This window comes from Etheostoma cragini, chromosome 12, assembly GCF_013103735.1.
Source record: "Etheostoma cragini isolate CJK2018 chromosome 12, CSU_Ecrag_1.0, whole genome shotgun sequence".
Lineage (NCBI taxonomy): Eukaryota > Metazoa > Chordata > Actinopteri > Perciformes > Percidae > Etheostoma > Etheostoma cragini.
The window spans coordinates 22,282,022-22,300,908 of NC_048418.1; the positions used below are offsets into that span (position 1 = coordinate 22,282,022).

Here is an 18,887-nt window from a genome sequence, read left to right on the forward strand (position 1 = left end):
GTGACTATTTGCAGCGTCTGAGTGCCGCGCAAATTCACTGCCACAAAGATTGGCCTCTGCCAGTAGCCCAACCTGCATTGAGGCGAGGGCCCGTTCATCGCTGCTTGCAGCTTTAATTCTTTGTGTTTTTACTCTATTTATAATATTTGTGCAACTGCAACACAGTTTCCCTTCGGGGATCAATGAAGTATTTCTGATTTAACAAACTCCTCCTAGAGATTTCATCAGATCAACTTCAAATTCAGTCTGAGTCATCTTAAGACCTTTAATGTTGAAACGTTATTAAAAGAACATTTTTTGTCAAATGGTGTGGGTGCTGCATGGCGGCCATTTTCAGTCTTTAGAGATGAAGGAAAAAGTGGCTGTAACTACAGTTTGTTGTTGTATCTGCTTGAAATTTCCCACAATCACCAAGAGTCCAGGCCTGGGGACATCTGCAGGCCAATATGGACTATTGGAGATAGCGCCACCAACTGGCAACAGGAAATCAGCCTTGGATGACAAACATAATCCGATTTACATGAAACTTAAAATGTGTGGTCAACATGTGATACTGAGCCGAGCCCCTATAATTTCTTCATGTATATGCCAAACAATCAGCAGGACACCACAAGGAATCGAACCCCATCCCAGTAAACCAGGAGTACCATTACCGGTGCCTTTTTCTTTTTTGACACTACATGGAAGGTAAAGCAAAACCTGCATTAGCGTTAGAAAGTACCACTATTTAATATTATGGCAATATTGTACTATTTCTTGATATTCTTCTGTTTCCGTCAAATTAATTGCCTTTTTGAGGGACTTATTTTCAAAAGTGAACTCCTCCTCGGGTGCAATCAGCTGACTTAGCACTACGAGAAAATCCTGAGGCTATCCCTGTATTCCCTTGCGTTGCGGAGTTGGCCCCAGCAGGATTCCACGTGCGGGGGGGGACACATATGGGGACCATTGATGGCCTTCCCACAACGCTGAGTGCTTCAGTCAGTGATTTATAACCATTAACTAGGCCAAAAATTGCATCCTTTATTGCCCTCTAGCTCTTCACTGCAATGGAGTAGAGCTTGCTAAAGATGGCTGACTCTGGCTCCGTGAGACCTTTCCTTAGATGTTTGGGTCAAGACCGTATGACCTAAAATGAGTGAGATAGCATATTTTGTCTGTCCGGGACAAAGGCCATAAAAGGCCCTAAGTTTTCATGGACTGATGATTTTTGGTCAGACCGGAGCCGGACCCTAAAACAAGGGACTATGGACCTGGTTCTGACATATGTTACAATGCTCTAAGGGCTGTCGGGAACAGTTGGGCCCATGTCCCTAGCTCGTTGCATTCCTGTGTTATCGCCGTTTATGTATGAAGGGTCAAAAGGTCAGCTTCCAAATTTTCATCTAGTCAATAATCAAGTCTTTTTGGCTCGTATTCCGCTGTGTGACGAGCTAGAAACTTGATTTGAATCAAACTGGTATCCCCCGTATGACATATCCTTTTTTTAGATGGATGAAAATCTGGAAGTCACTTAGATGGTAATTTGGAATGACTTACTGTTGAAAAAGAAAAATAACAACAAAAAAGTTAAAAAAAATACTTAAATAACACTATAAAAAAAACTATAAAAAAATGAACTGTATGACACATGGTCCTGTGTAAGGTATCAATAAACTCAGTAGAGACTTCCTTTTTCATTGGTGGAGGGAAAGAGACCAACAGAGGGTGAGAGACAGAGAGTGATTCTTCAAAAACACTTTATTTTACCAAATCAACACCACAAGTACTTCAATAAGAAATTTTTGCACTTCAACAAAACGGAAATTTAAAAAATAGTCATCCACATTTCTACCTGAACACACCGTTAAACACCAAACCTCGTCCTATAACACCACCGGTTCCTAAACACGTCGATGTCATTCATAGCTTTATAAGATCTAAAATCAACCCAGACCCTGGCTTTTACCAGAGAAAGGAAAACAGGAAGTGCTTCCTGTCCCGACCTGTCCTCTACTCTATGCTTCCTGCTGCTATAGATGGACATCTTGGCCTCTCCACCAATCAGATTAAGCAGCTGCCATCTAGAAGCATCAGCTTGTCTATAGCCTGCACCAAAAATAAAAGCAACTGCAGACCACAACACACCAAAGCTTAGAAAAACAGTCTTCAGCACCTCGAATAGCGGCCAGAGTCTCCGGCATTCATAAAAGCAGTGAAACACCGTCTCTACCTGTCCACAGAAAAGACATCCATTCAAAGTCATTGGGTTGAGAACAGAAACAAAAGCATTCACAGCGATGGCGCCATGTAAAATCCTCCACTGTAGATCCCCAGTCCTCTTCGGCAGAGGGGATTTATAAAGAACCCTCCAGGCAGGTTTAACACCACTGTCCACAACCAGTCTCTGTCTCCACACCGTGTCCAACTTACCGTCCAGTTTATACCTGTTCAGGTATTTCACACAACACCTGTACACACCCTTCCCTTGACAGTATACAAGTCCACAACCGTAGAGTCCGTCACAGTTAAAAAAATCCCCAGAAAATCCATCCAGCTTAGGAACAAATCCTAACTCTGGAAAAGGATCGCTCTCATCAGGAATGTCAACCCCAGCACAGTAATCCAGGAGCATCTGACGTTCTCCCACCGTGAGTCTCTCAGTCCACCTCTGGCGAAGAGACCTCTGCCCCAGAAGAGAAGCCCCGGCCCTGCCACCTCCACGATTCTCCTCAGGGTGACCGCTCCAGCGGTGCACAGCATGTTGGTGAGGCCCGGTGTCCTGCAGTCCTGAACGTTCATCCTGGCCCCATGGATGAGGGGCTCCTCCAACAGCCAGTGCAGAGAGCACGTAGGCTCAAGTCTCTTCCACTCAAAAAAGTTCCAAACCTTAAAGAGCGACTGATAAAAAGGAGATAACCCACACAATTTTATAAACTTAAAACCCATTAAAAACAGAGCGGTGTCTAACCCCAGACCAGTCGTCCGTCTTAACAAACTACTCGTCACATCTCTCCAAACAAAGTCTTGTGGACCGATGAGATATCTACAAACAAACTGCAACCTGAAAGTTGCCACCCTACTTTCTACATGCACCAGGCCGTGCCCACCCTCTTCCTTTGGTAAAAATAAAACACCCTGAGACACCCAATGTAACTTGTCCCAAATGAAATCCACCAACAAGGCTTGCACCCTGTGAATGAGCTCTTTTGGGGGCTCCATACAAGCCAACCGGTGCCACAGAGCAGACGCCACCAGATTATTAATAATCAACGCTCTACCTCTAAACGACAGTTGAGGTTTCAGCCATTTCCACTTATTCAGTCATCCTTCCACCTTTTCTACTACTCCCTCCCGGTTCTTGTTGACTATGGTCTCATTACCAAGGTACACACACAGATATTTTAGACCATCTGTCTTCCTCACCAGACCTCCTGGAAGGCTGGGCAGACCCCCCGTCCAACTCCCACCTGCTAGCGCTTCACTTTTACCCCAATTAACCCTAGCGGCTGATACCGTCCCACTCAGGCCACCATTGATTTTAAACACACTCGCAATGTGTGGTACAAAACCTTGATCATAGCTATAAGACATGGACTGAGGCCAAAAACTTCCAGAGTCTTCCAGAGATAGGTGCTCAACCCGGTCAAAAGCCTTTTCCTGATCCAAGGAAATAAGATCAGTGTCAATACCCAAAGAACCAGAGACGTCCAAAATATCTCTAATTAAGGACACATTGTCCAGGATTGACCTACCAGGCACACAATATGTCTGGTCCACATGGGTCACCATGTCCATCACACCTCTTAGTCTGTTGGCCAAAGCCTTTGACAGGATCTTATAGTCTGTGTAAAGAAGAGACAGGGGACGCCAGTTCCCAATCTCTTGCAGATCCCCTTTCTTGGGTAAGAGAGATATAACAGCCCTCCTGCAGCAACATATCTCCACCCAAATCTCTCCAGAACTCCCTGTAGAACTCCACCGGGATCCCATCAATGCCGGGTGCCTTGCCCCGCTCCTGCAGAGCCAGAGGTTCTTCAAGCTCAATGTTCACGTCCGCCGGGACTTTTGGCAAACCTGCAGAGAAGGACTCAAACAGCTCTACATCGTCTCTGTACTAACTGCTGTAAAGTCCAGAGTAAAAATCCACAGCACGCCTCCTGATCTCTCCCGGCTCTCAGAGTTCTCGTCCAGCAGTAGAGCGTAGAGCATGAATAGCTCTGCTCTGCCCATTCTTCTTCTCCAGCCCAAAGAAAAAACTAGTTGGTGCATCCATAAGCGCAACAGACTGAAACCGGGACCGGACCAATGCCCCTTGAACCCTTGTGCCTAGTAGGTCCTTAAGGGCAGACCTTTTCGATTGGAGATCATCAACATGACCCTTAATTCCAGTGGAATCTACCAAAGTTTGCAATTCCACAATTTCAATCTCCCATTGACCCGGTGATGTCCCGCGTGACATTGAGAGTGTATTGCTGACAGAGCTGTCGTATATCTCCTTTCCCGCAATCCCACCACTGCCTCAGAGAGCTAAAATGTGGTTTCCTGGTGACATAAATACTCCAGAAAAACTGAAACACCCTCTTAAAATTAACATCCCTCAACAGTGTAGCATTAAAATGCCAAGAAGCACTTTTAGGTTTGATATGGGAAATCAACACATTGCACATCACCAAGGAATGATCACTAAAACCAACAGGAATCATCCAGCATCGTTGGAAAATATTAAAATGATGTTTAAAACAATAAAAACGGTCCAGCCTAGCCAGGGAGATGTTATTCCCCCTGGTGTGAGCCCAGGTATACTGCCTGACCCCCCCCCCCCCCCCCCCCCCCCCCCATACATCCTCCTCCACACATCCACCAGGATGTGTCTCAGTTCTCTCTGGGACGGACCGTGAGGTTCTGAATGATTCCTGTCCAATTAAAATCCCCCCCCCCAAAATTAAAAAGTCCACATTCTTAACAGCACTTAAGTAGAGTTTAAAACTCGTAAAAACCCCACCCTCTCAGGGCCCGTAGGTGGAGCATACACATAAAAAAAAAACAGCCTGCCCTCCACCTCAATGGTGACTGGTGAAAAAGAGGATGCCGACCCCCCCACTGGTCGAGGTCCTATGGCTCAGCACCACCTCCCCCTCCCACTCCCTCCTCCACTCAGCCTCATTGCTGCCGTCAGCGTGCGTCTCTTGCAAAAACAAAACATTGATGTGTTTCAGCCGTAAAGTTTCATAAATACTTTCCCGTCTATGTACATCTCTGGCACCGTTAACGTTTAAACTCCCCACTCTAAAAACATCCATAGTAAGGCAGATGTGGAAAGCATAAACAAAAAACAATAAGTTAATTAGAAAAACCATTAGATGCACCATCATCAACATTCTGCAGTTTTTTCAGTGTGAACCCTTCCTGGGCCGTAAACCCAGCCTCGTCCGAAGAGCTCCTGAGGAACTTCACGGAGGAGCAGAACAGAGCCAGGTCCGGGAAGAAATCCCCTATCTTCACCCCATGCTGATTCTTTGTTTGCCTCAGAAAACCTTTTAATTTTGTCAGCAGTATAGAGCTGTCGACATTGACTGCTACTGAAAGTGGGGATCTCACTTTCATCAGACACACATTCTCCACTCTCACCGTCCTCCCCCCCGCATCATTCACTCTGCATGTCTTCGCCACACCGGGGGACTTGGTCACCTTTCGTCTGCGTTTAGCAGCGAGCAAGGTCTTAACTGCTGACTCTCCTTCCTCAATCTCCACCACCTCCACTGCACACATTGAACGTCAACATTCTGCACCTCCCCTGACTGTCCCACCTGCATGTCCCTTATCACCCCAGCCTCCCCAAACTGTCCCTCCTGCGTGTGCCTTTTCTCGCCTGTCAGGCCCCTAGACACACTTACACTCGGAACTGTAGATCGGTCAACTTCAGCCCCTTCACTCACTCCCCCACCAACACCTTGCGTATCGACAGTACTCACCCGGTGCATCTGGTCAGACACGGCAGTGTGTGGCATACACTGTTAACCTGCTCTCCTTAGGGACCTTCAGTTGTGTTAAATGTCATGTTTATGTAATGTTTGGAGTGCCAATTTTATCTCTACATATTAGGCAACTTTATTTGGACAAAAGTTCTAACTTTGACTGTCCCCTTTTCCCTAGGTTAGAGGAAATGTGAAGACTAAGAGGACAATTATGAGGAAATGCTTATAAGCAATGGCTGGTGGAATTTAAGCTTTGGTAAAAACTATGCACACCCATGACTTTGCAGATAAGAGTTCAGATGAAGACTCATGTAACAGTGATGAAGAAAAAAACTAACAGAAGACGTTGCAGAGTGGAAAACAACCTGGACATGGAACAAAAAAATGGAGAAAGTCGCCATTGATTTATAAGAAGTTCACAACTACAGTGAATAAAAATAAATTTAACAATGTTTCACTGCATGGTTCAAGGCAACCATGGACCAATGTGTTGTACAACAGTTACTGGGAAATTAGTCCCTGTTGTACCCTTGCTTTCAGGAGTCAGCACACTCCTTAGTCAAAAAACTAATTGTCCTTAAACATAAATGCAGTTAGCACATTCCTTTCCTGCAGTGCAAAATTCTTCTTTGAAATAAAAGGGAGCCATTGGGAGAAACCCTGGTTAAGATATCTGTGCTAAAAAGAGGAAAAATGACACACAAAGCATCAAGCATCTGAATTCTTTTTCAGACAAGCATCAAGTACGAGAAGAGGAAGAATTGCAAAAGCTCTACGTAAAGGAGTCAGCACACTTTATGATAAACTTTAAAAAAACACCCGTTGTTGAACTGATTTCTGGTAACATAACCTGCAGTCTGAACAAAAAGGTTTTTGAGGGGATTGATTCAGAGGCTAGGAAAAGTAAAAGGATCCATGACGATGTTTTGATGGAGATGTATCTCACCTAGAACATCATGGGTACATGCAGCACTTTCAAGTTGACCCCTTTGGTGTTCATATGTATACAGAAACAGGAATAAGCTTAGTTGTGCAACACCTAAGAAAAAGGACCCCAATGACCTTATAACCACTATAAAACTGAATTCCCTAACTCAACCTAAAAACATTTGTGGAAATGGCTTACACTCAACTTTTAATTTAGTACAGTATGGGACGATTAAAGTTTCGAGAACACTAGACATAATTTAAGTCTGTTTAACATTACTTTTTTAGTCATGCAACAAAAATATACAAGTGTTTTAAGATAAAATTCTATGTTATATTAACATAGAATGATCAAGTTACTTTTACCCATGTAAAAGTAAAGTTCAAAAGTATACAAATAAGTGCATTACTCAGCCACAGCATGTCGTCTCCATACTGGGTCAGGCCACAGGACTTCATCCACATCACAGGCCACATTTTGTCTGGCAAGGCAACGAAAAAAATAAAAAATAATACTCTGGCATGCCTCCACACCTATGTCACCACAGGCAAGTCCCATGGCTTGCAGGAGATTTACCCTGGTGTAGGGCCCCAGGTTGGCATGATGGTGGACAACCTTATGATTGCACATAATGGGACATTCCCACCATGCTGCAAAAGAACACCAACAATGGCCAATCACATTACGGCCTCTCCTTCTCCTTTTGGTGAGATTAAACCCAGCTTCATCCATGTAGATGTATTCATGGGGTCTTTCCATTGCATCCAATTGAAAAACACTCTGTAGAAATAGATATAATTTTGTAAGTAATACGGAAAAAAGTGATTTAGGCCACTACAGTAAATCACTACTTAGAGTAATCAACATCGAATGTGTCTGGATATATGCCGACCTGTACATACTGGAATCTTTGCACTTTGACATTGTCTGTTGCGTTTCAGGACACGATCAACAGTAGCAAGGCTGAAACTGTTGATCCCCTAAAAATGTACATGGCCCTCAATGATCTTCTGCTGAATTTCACTCAGTTTAATGGCATTGTTCTCACGGACCATAACAATTAGGGTCTCTTATTGTGGGGAGAACATACGTGTCCTCCCACCCCCATGTGGCAGTCTTTCAAGTCTACAAAAAGAGCGCATGGAGTTTCAAAAGTATACATGGAATACTAGTCCAAGAGACCAACCCTCCATTGCAAACTACATTACATTGGAAAAGTGATGTACTGAAACATATTTACTTGTATGCCAGACAGTAATTGCTGTCAACATTAACAAACTGTATTGTAAGGTAAATCTTTGGATTATGGTGGACACAGTGAATCTACTGATGTCTGGTTGTAGCCTCCCTTATGCTCATACCCTGGACAAGAACTCTGTCAATCACAGTAGCTCTGATTTCATCAGATATTACTGTTCTTTGTCTTCGCTGACCACCTCAACCTCCTGACACAAACTCTCTCTCTCAGATTTCTATCCATTGTAGGGCCTCACAAACCTGTGTTGCTGAACTGGCCCACATCATAAGCCACTAGTGTGATCAATTTTGAGTTGTGTTCAAGTGGTGACACCTGTGCTTTAATTGTGTTTGACGTTTGTCACCTGTGCTCACCGTTATGCAGCACAGGTGCATCCCAATGAAAATGTGTTGGCAAGTTGTGTCTAAACAGGTGAAAAGTGCTTATAGTTTTGCCAAAAGAGTGATTGATTCAATTAGTTGGTTCAGACAATAGGGTTTAGTCTTTTAGCAATTGAGAAAAACTGTAAAAGGTTTTATCTTGTATGGTTGAGCACCGATCATAATGAGCCATTACAAAATGTAGCAATGCAGAAAAAAATGGGAAGAACCTAAATACAATTGGCAGAAACACACACACACTTATAAGGTTAAAATATAGGATTGTCTTGACCACTGTAAAAAGTAATTTGATGGCATTAAAACTAACCAGAATAATCTGTTAACTTATACAGAATTTGTTTTCTGTTTGGGTTTGTGAGAATAACATTCAAATCACATATCGAGTCAAAGTTCAGTTTCAATAACTGTATCAATTTGACAATTTTAGTAACATCATCAAAACTGTCAAAACACTATGCAAATACTAATCAGATAGGCACAACCTGTTGGCAATTATAACCCACACAATAGAACAAGTGTAGAGTTGTCAGACAATTAGCTAGGATTAAAAGGCACCAGCAGAACCTTGTTTGGATCACAAAGAATGGAGGACAAAATCTGCATCACCATGAGAGATAGCCAGCGTGCTTAGAGTGAGCAGAGAAATTGCTCAAAGACTGACAACTGTTGAATTAAAAAAAAAAAAAAGAGAAGGCAGTTACCTTAATACCTTTATACATGTGGGTGGCAATTATTGAACTGATTAATCTTTGTTTCAGACAGCAGATATGCCAGTGACATACTGGAGCAGATTAGAGCTACAGCAAACCATCAAGGTACCCCTACTCCTGAAACCAACCCACCACAGCAGTCACCCTCTTCAGGCAGCTTCCATCCATTTTCATCCTCACAGCCAGAATCCCAGACAGGTACAGTGAATTGGTTTGCAATCTAAGGATTAGAATATAGTGTAATGCTTTTAACAACACTGCAATGTTTTACAGAGTTTACACACAGAACTACATTGCTGCTACTGGGGCTGACCAGACAATACACCCACATCTACAACAATAAAAGCCTCTTACAAAAAACTGGAACATGCTTTCACAGACAGAGAATACACCTACACACTGGATAAAATAAGAAAGAAACTCGGTAACATGCTAACAACTTACAAAAGGGCTAAGGACAGATCTCGGGCAACAGGAGAGGGCAAAATCAGCAGGGAATATTACCTGGTAAGTGCCTGCTCTATAGGGACATTCTGAAAGGTTTTCAGTATTTTCCACCCATGGCTATAGGGCTTCATCAGCACACTCGGACACTGAATTTTTATTTATTCAGCAATGAAAAAGTTAACAGTCCAGTTTATGGCTTTCTTGATTTTAACTAACTCTGTCCTTTCTTGCAGCAAATGGATGAAATATTTGGAGGTTCCGGAATGGGGAGTGCATAACCAGGCACCATTATTTCCACACCACTCTTCCCCAGTCAGAATCCATTACCACTCAGAAGTTATTCATCAGTCCGACAATGAAGATCCCCAGCCTGGTCCCTCAACTGCCATCCCCACATAAAAAGAGCACATCATTTCATGACACAAACTGGTCCCATGCTGAGAGAAGAATGGCTGCGTGGGTAAGGCCAGAAGTAACTAGGTGGAGACGCCTAAAGGAAAAGAGGAGGTTGCATGGGGCAGGTCTTAACCTAACTAAAAGAAATTGGGTTGCTAAAAGAATCGCTAAATAAAAGATGTTAAATGATAATTTGTGTCTGTCTTAATACATAAAGGAACTGAAACACCATAAAGTGAGCAGTGGTAAATGGTTCACATTCCCAGTGGTGAAATACTCCCACGATCCCCTGCTGATTTAGCCTGGGTTCTTACCACCCAGTTACCATGAGCTGCCACTCGGAGGCACAGCAGAAGTCTTGATGATGTATAGGCGCTTCAAATCAAAATGCCTTAGGATTAAAACTGTAAAGTAACAGTCTCAAAATGTAAGCATTAAATGGGTTTAATCTGCTCAGCGCGGCTTAATCGGTTGCAGGTTTACCCAAACCAGGATGAACAGGGGAAGCTATGTCAAGCCAGGTGTAGATAGCTGGGATAAGTGGACGTTCACAACTTTCTTAATTAGACCACGGTATTGATCCCAGATTTACTGATGCAGAAATGGAGAAGACGTATGCGCCATATGTTTCACCCAATGAGCAGCAGCTTCTAATGGAAGAAAACGCGGAGGGGAAGAATATAATATGCAGAAAGGGAAATACGGCTGTGAATAAACTGAGAGGAAAAAGCCCAACAGACTATAGCGGACTGACTGAAAGCGTAAGGATGTAAAAATATCTACTCAACCTACTAGTCACTCTACGTTATTTTTTTACAAAGTTGTAGGCTACACTGTGTTTTAATTGCTTAAATATGCTAGTTTCAATTTTCTGTTTTTATGAGATAAATGTGCTGGTTTTACATGAAAGTGTCTTTGTGTAGCCTACCATGTAAAGCACGATATAAATAAAAAGGTATTATTTAGCCTACTTTGCCCTAAAAGTGAGCAGAGGGAATTAATGTTCATTAGGAAATGGAACCTAGGGCTTAATTTCTAACCCTTATTCACAACGCGTGAACATAGTTTACTACCACATGCACAAATCACTAAGCTGCTACTGGAGCTAATTCTAAATATCTTTGTACAATTAATGTTCATACAGAACACGCTGCTCATCTCTACTTTTACAGAGAGTGGACACTGATGTGATGCACAGTTTCGGCCACCGGGCAACGGACGCACGCCAGGCAGCCTTGACACTACCGTCCCACACATGAAACTCCAGGATTAATCTTGACCAGGCTAGCCGCAAAGAATTAATCTCCATGGTTACTTGGCTGCGTTTAATTCAATCTGCTATTGTGATTCAAAGCTAAATTCATCCAGGATAACTTAAATATCCCGGTTTAATCCCTTATCCTAGTTTTTTGCAACAGGCCCCAGGTCTCGCCGTTTAGTTCTAGGCTGATCCCTGACCTTCCTCATGATCATTGATGCCTTGCAGATCTTGCATGGAGCCCCAGACCGAGGGAGATTGACAGTTGTCTTGAACTTCTTCCATTTCCTAATAATTGCACCAACAGTTGTTGCCCTGAAGCCCATCCCAGCCTTGTGCAGGTGAGCAAATTTATCCTTGATGTCCTTTATGTCCTTACACAGCTCTCTGGTCTTTCCCATTGTGGATTGATTGAGTGTGTGGACAGGTGTCTTTTAAACAGGTAACGAGTTCAAACAGGTGCAGTTAATATAGGTAATGAGTGGAGAACAGGAGGGCTTCTTAAAGAAAAACTAACATGTCTGTGAGATCCGGAATTCTTATTGGTTACCAAATAATTATGTCGTACAATAAAGTGTACCTATGATGAAAATTACAGACATCTACATGCTTTGTAAGTAGGAAAACCTGTAAAATTGGTAGTGTATCAAATACTTCTCCCCACTGTATGTTTTGCATTTTAGTTACCCCAAGCTCAAACCTAAAATATTGCCCTTGATCAAGAAACTATAGGGTTCCACCCTCATTCAGGGTAAGGATGCATTATCTAGCATGACAAAATGTGCTTCCACTACAGCCCAAAAAGGATAACCATGCTGTGCTGGTAGCAGGGCTGTCTCCTCCCCTCAGTCTTGTCCTCTTTGGCTAAACTTGTCTTTCTGTGCTGGAGACCAGAGTGAAGGCTTAATTTTAAGGGTATTTTAGTGGTTTGGAGTTTAGTTTCTTTCCTGGTTGTACTTTCAGATGAGTCTTAGTTTACCGCTTACTTGTCACTTTCAATCATTTTGGAGCTATGCCTTTACTGCCAAAGCATACCAAACCTCTCCTGCTGTTACAGCTACACATTGAAAGCTTTACACTGGTGTACCGGGGGGAGTGAGTATTTATTTGGAAAAAAGTTATGAATAAAAAAAACTATGAGGTAGGACAATTGAGTCAAACTGTTTAACATGATATGACAGTGGCACCAATATTGTGATATTGTTGTATTTCTGAGCCAGAGTTACTAGATTCCTTTTTTTCCCTTCTTTTGTCAGTTTATGCCTGAATGATGTGTTGGTGCGTGTGGAATAAAATGCTGTTTTGTACACTTAGTATAGCTCAGCTATCTGTAAAACTCTGAAACCTATTAAATAAAATGTTAGGATACACGGGGAAAGATTCAGATGTGGACACCAACGGTAGAGTGAATAGGCAGAGTTTATTTGAAAACACAAGGAGAGCCAACGGGTAGGCGGTGCGATGAAGTCCAGGTTTGAGGTGAGCCAGACAATAGTGTGCCGGGGAGTAGTCAGGGCAGACAAACAGGCTGGTGGATAGGCGCAAACAGGCAGGAGAGTCATTGTGATGGCAGGCAGGCAGCAAATACAAGCACCAAGTGAACTGTGGCAGACGGAGAACAGGGGCCTGTTGCACAAAACCAGGATTAGGGATTAAGCCGGGTTATTAAAGTAAACCTGGATGAATTTAGCTTTGACTTGGTTGTACGCAACCAGCTTCAATTAAACCCAGCTAAGTGTACATGGGAATTTATTCTTTGCAGCTAGCCTGGTCCAGATCAGGCCAACAGCCAGGCTAAATTTAATCCTGGAGTCTCATGTGTTAAATCAGCTGCTGCTCTGATCCAAAATAAACGCGTTTAAGTTATTCCGTTGTCTTCTGCTTTTGGTTCCTTTTTTTTGGTGTATAAATTAAATTTTTGCTAACATGCAGTATTTTACACTATTGTTGTGAGTTTTATTTAAACCCCTACTATTGCAGTTGTTAAGATGTTTAGAAATGTTTGCACTGGCACCCAGATGCGGAGTGGCAATCGGGAGAGTCTGGACTTTTCCTGGTAGGACAGTAGTGTTTCAAAGCTGCCCGGTGGCCGCTGCCTGCCGGCAGACCTGTGCATCGCTTCAATGTCAACTCTCTCCGTAATAGTAGAGATGAGGAGCACGGCATCCATGGTCTCTGCTTCAGGTTTATACAGGACGCGCTTTGGAGGTTAAGTGGGACAATGCAGCGATATTCCCAGATGATGATGAATGGCAGACTGGTCAGAGACCAATACAGTCATGATTTCAGTTTCTTGTTGCTTGTCCTTCTCTAATAAAGGAAAGTTTGTGTTACTCCTTCATATGTAGGCCTAATGTTTTTTGTTATAGCTTACATTGGTTTCATAACCTTCTCAATAAGTTTCACATTCCTGCACCAATAACGTGGCCTATATCTATATAGTGTAGTTTACACTAGCTTCTTAATCTTCTTATTTTGGTGCTATCACTCGTCAGGAGAATTGAAATTTTTTTTATTGTTTTTCACATATGCCCATATGTGTATTGAAGTCATTTACTTTTTCTAGTTTTTGTCCCTTTGCTCCCACTGCTCACTTTTAAGGCAAAGTAGGCTAAATAATACATTTTATTTGAATTGTATTTTACATGGTAGGCTACTCAAAGACACTTTACAGTGAAACCAGCAGGATATCTTCATTATACTTTCGTACAGGCCCCAGGTTGTTAGGGGAAAAACAACACTAGACGAAAAACAACTGAGTGGCCGGCGCAATGTACCAAGTGAGAGCTGAACCAGGGTATTTAACAGCCAGGGTGATGAGTTATGAGTCACAGGTGCGATGCACTGCTGGTGGTGATGAGCCAGGATAAGACACACCCAAACACAGAGAGGACCAATAGAAGCAGCAGGGAGGGGGGAACTGGAAAACACAAGGAAGGGATGTATGGCGAAGCAAACCCTAACATAAAAACTTAACATTTTGAGAAACATTTTACTTTTAGTTGGGGTTTCTTTACTTTTATGGTTAAAACAAAATATGTATAATAGAAACCATTAAGCTCCATCATTTTTGCACTGATGCTTTTACCGTGGGCAAAATATTTTGACATTGTATTAGGCGGCTAGTGATTCCCGGCATCAGTTTTCTGTATATTCCCAGCTTTATTTTTTTTAGCAATTCAAAGAGAAGAGAAGTTTGAATCATCTTTCTTTGAACTTACTTCTACTGTACATGGACTTGCTGTAACTCGACACTAAGATTCCAGAACAAGTCTGAGAGGATGGATCACAATTAAAAATATAATACCAAATTCATAGCATAACTGCAACTCATGTTGTTGTTATTGTTTTTGTTGTGTAAAGTGACCACAGTGTTTTCATTTTGTTGAATAAGAAAGTAACTACTTCTCAAATAAAAATGTAACAACTGAGTAGATATTTTTACAATTGGTAAATTAAACACCTGTAAATCTAATGCACAACTTCTATGCTGTCCATTGAGTTTAACAGTATATGCCCAACATTTTATGTATTACTTCTATTCAAACATTTTAAGTTAAACTAGTCAAACAAAGAAATGGAAGTTGTTCTCAACCTTTAAATTTAACGTCACTTTGACTGGTTAAAACTTCTTCATGTGTACTAAAACATAATACATTGGTAGAAACACAAAACATTGTGGCAGTTTTACGTTAAAACTTTCTGAAGTAACTAGTTAGTTTTATAATTTGTAACTGAGTATCTAGTTATTTCTGTGGAAGAAGTAACTAATTACTTTTTAAAAGTAATTTGCCCAACACTGATTACTGTCATGCATCAAAACCTGTGTACCCACCTGCCACCTCATGCAGCTGCTCACAGGAGAGCAATTTAGTCACCAGAAAGAAAGCATTTTAGTGTTTATTTATTGTCTTAACTTAGTGTACCGTAGGCAATATATGGGCTTTCAATATAGACATAGAAACAGGAACAGAGAAATGCCCATAGTGAATACATTATAAGTATTACTAAAATTGATCAACCAAACCTACAGTAGACCTAGCTAGGATGCATGTAGAACATTGTTATTTCAAGTGAAAGAATGGCTTTTGTTGTTTGCTTTACTCTGAGCTCAAGCAGAGACTCCTCTTACTTGTCTAAATCAAATCCACTCATGACAATGTAGCCGGCCTATTCGGGGGATTGATTGACTCGTGCAAACATCGACAACTCATGAGTCACAGAGGACTCGCAAGTCATTGAGGCATCATGTGTGTGGCTGAAGTTAAGGACTCCAGAAAGGCTGGCCACAGATGTGGGTAATATCAAATAGATTAATGGAAATAGATAGGTAACGCACACACACACATTTGTTAAAGCCATAGAATAGATGCAAAGGTTAACCCAAAAAATGTTCCTTTCATCCTGTAGACAGTATTTCAAGATGCGCCGGAACAGACTTGGAAAGGAGGACTGGGTTAACATCAAGTGGAAGCCTGGCAAGATCACCCACACCTTTTAGGAAGATGCCACCAGTTGTGGGGTATTTGTCTTGTCATGCAGGTGATTCTGTACAAAATGCCGTATTTATGATAGATCTGACACTTTGATTTAGCATGAAAAATCATGCACAATGCATGTAATTTTTTGCCATCTACACAGATGGCCAAGATGACAGTGATGTTCCAAAGATGCCACAATCGTTTCAGATTGACTCATCAAAAGTGTCTTAAAAATCAAAGAAGACTCATGGCAGCGGAAATTCTCAGAGCAGGTATCTTTCAGAATATTTAATGATAATAATTTAATATAACACTTTAACAATAATATATTTTATATATATATATATATACTGTATAAATGTATTATAATTCTTCCGTTTCAAAGGATGAGTCCTTTCCTTCTGTGGAAATAAGGACCTTCCTAAACCTGCTTGAGATTGTTTGGGTGAGACTTAATGTTTATTTGATTTAATACATCAAGAAATAATCTGAATACTGGGTAAAATTCCAGAGATAACATTAAAGTAATCAATTAATGTCTATTTGTATACATCATTGGTTTCCTAATGTTTACATTTTCTTATTTTTATCTGTGTAGATTCAGTGTGGAATTTGCACAAGATGGTTTCACACGCAGTACCACAGGACAACTACCAAAAAAAATACCGCTTGGGATTGTGTGTTGTGTAACAGTCCTCGCTAAAGAGGATGTAGGTGAGTTTGGGGTTTAGGTCTGGATAATTACAGGATCCACAATGTAAACTACTTTTTTTTTTTAATGCAATTTGGTTATGACGTCACGTTGGGGAGAAGTGGAGACTAGCCTCAACCTATTACTTGAACGATCGCGACTGATTGTGATGAGAGTTGGCAAGGACCACTAATTACATGTATGATGGCCCGCAGCCGTATAATTACGAACCTGTCAGACGTGAGAGGGCGACGGAGGAACTGCAGAGGACTGATGGCCATAAAAAGCCAATTAAACATATGGTCCGATGAGAATGAGTTGAGAGCAAGTGAAGAGCCCTGGTAAGTTGCTATCTTTTAGCAACACAGCAACAAGTGCTGGAGCTAGTCTAACAGCAGTGCATACAATTACTGTCAGTGAGTAGCACCGAGTGAAAGTCAACATTTTCTTTATATCTAGTGACAGTGTTCATGTCGATAGTTCAGATAAGTACTGGTAAACAGATCTAGAAACTGAAGGCTAGCTATGAGTTACCTTCCAAGTCCCACCTGTGAAATCTCCCCCCAAATTAAGCACTAATTCAATCTCCCCTGACGTTCTAAACACATTATCTATTATGGCGTTTTTCCACTGCGCGATATCTACAACACTCACCTTGACTCTACTTGTCTATTTCGGTTTTCCATTATAAAAAAATGTCCCTGGGACCTGCTACCAGGTACGTTTTTTAGTATTACCTCATTCAAGGTTCCAAGTGAGCAGAGGCAATACCAAAAGGTCCGGAACAAACGTGCCATTTTTTTTTTAATTCCAGCCAGACATCGACAGATTATCTATTATCTGCACTTTTCTCACTTTTTAACTATTCACTATGGAAAGCCGCAAAACAACGGCATGGTCAACCGAGGAGGTGAAGACGTTTTTGTTCTTGGTTTCGGATGAGCGGACCTGGGGGGAGAGAGATGGGGCGACACGGAATGAGAAGGTATACAAACAGATCTCTGAACTGATGTCCTCACATGGCTACAACTGCACGTTCCAGTAGTGCAGGGAGAAGCTGAAAAAGCTCAAAAGTGACTATCGTGCCACCAAGGACCACAAGCGCCGGAGTTGTTCAAACAGAAAAAATTAGAAGTGGTTTGACCAAATGGACGCAATTTACGGTCAAAGACCATTGAGCAAAGGGAAGGGAGTGCGGAGTTGACTCGGCCACGACTCTGTTGGATTCTATGATGGAGGATGTTAAGTGTTTTTAACTTTAAAGTCTGTAGGCATACTGCTTGAAAGTTTTGTTAAAGTTAGCGGGCTATTGTTAAGCTCAACCGTGATAGTTTAGGCTACTCGTAAACTTGTGTAAAACATAAGCAGATAACAAGAAGCTAATACTGTCACTGCTAGCTCTAGCTCGCTGCTAGTGCTAATGTAATTTCCCTATGAGCTTGAGATGAAAAAGTTTGTAATACAGCCTGGAGTTACACAAATGCAACATGAGGGTTAACACGCAACTGATATTTCTATTCAAGATTCCTTTTTGACAAACTTAGAGGATTCAGTGACTCCCACCGAGAACTCTTGGGCACGGGCAGGAGAAGCATCGACCGCGGCGACTCCAGCACAGGCAGCACCATCGTCACCTGCAACTCCGGCTACCGGTTAGTTAATATAATGATTGAAAACCTGAGAGGAACGTGACTTTTCATAACATGTGAATTTTGTGCAGTCCAAAGTACATGGCACATAAAGCACCCAAGATATTTGCATAAACGTGCATGGCAGAAACAGTATTCGGAGCACGATTGTGCACCTGTGGTTTTTTAATTGGTCCAGGAGCAGAGAGTCAGACACATTTGGGGGAGAGCCGTGTTAGGTTGACTCTGTATTTGTCTCTAGGATATCCTATGTAATAAAATGGATTCACACATCCACATCTGAGATATTGACTACTAATTGAATGAACCCTGAGATGGAGCAGGATTTAGATTTTTCTTTTCATAAGGTAACGCCATCTTCCCTTCAGTCTACCAAAAGCAGGTCCAACAAGAACCCTTGTCCCGTAGATTTTCTTGTTGTAAATCTTTTTTTCTGCTGAGAGGCGTCCAGGGTCATTGATTGGTTTTAAGAGCCAGTTCAGCATGGGATAGACAGAATCCCCCAGGATGTAGTAGCCAGCATTAACCCCACCTATGTTCCTGGTGGAAGCAGGAAAGAAGTTGCCATGGCTAACTTACCCTTTTGTGTCGGCAAACAGTCATGTTGACGTCTGAACTTCGTAAGAATTCCCAAACTCTTATTTTTTTCAGCAGTGATTTGTGTTGCTGCCTTCAGCTTCTTTAGAAACCAACAATTTCTTCTGGCTGTGGCAAGTAGCCACATGCCGAGAA

The 18,887-nt window shown here is 42.0% G+C and overlaps 1 long non-coding RNA gene across 1 annotated transcript in view; it reads left to right on the forward strand.

Moving 5' to 3' along the window:
* Window positions 1–9,325, forward strand: part of LOC117954159 — an 18,147-nt gene extending 8,822 nt beyond the window's left edge. The window contains exons 2-3 of the long non-coding RNA XR_004658760.1: window positions 3,686–3,687; window positions 9,221–9,325. This is a non-coding gene — a long non-coding RNA (uncharacterized LOC117954159). The remainder of the gene's footprint in view (window positions 1–3,685; window positions 3,688–9,220) is intronic.
* The last annotated feature ends 9,562 nt before the right edge of the window (window positions 9,326–18,887 follow it).